Source organism: Penaeus monodon, chromosome 28, assembly GCF_015228065.2.
Source record: "Penaeus monodon isolate SGIC_2016 chromosome 28, NSTDA_Pmon_1, whole genome shotgun sequence".
Taxonomy (NCBI): Eukaryota; Metazoa; Arthropoda; class Malacostraca; order Decapoda; family Penaeidae; genus Penaeus; species Penaeus monodon.
The window spans coordinates 38,785,454-38,785,667 of record NC_051413.1 but is presented as its reverse complement, the minus strand read 5'-3'; the positions used below and the strand labels follow the sequence as shown (position 1 = coordinate 38,785,667).

The 214-nt window shown below is 64.0% G+C and overlaps 1 protein-coding gene across 1 annotated transcript in view; it reads left to right on the top strand.

Moving 5' to 3' along the window:
• The window catches only part of LOC119591576 (inositol-trisphosphate 3-kinase homolog), a 9,836-nt gene that overhangs the window by 4,769 nt on the left and 4,853 nt on the right, over positions 1 to 214 (top strand).

The window sequence follows — 214 nt, the reverse complement described above, 5'->3', positions numbered from 1 at the left end:
TTTGTACCATATTTTTGAGAGTGCATGAGCATGTGTGTGAACCAACCGCCCCCTGAACCCCGGCGAGTCCTCTTCTCGGCCGCGTCGCCTCATCCGCGCCGCCTCGCATGAGCACACGCCGATCCCGCCGCGGCTGCACGTGCCCTCGCGCGCGCCCCCGCCGCGTCGCATCTGGTTGCACGATTGCGGAATTACATGGGCCTGGTAAACATCC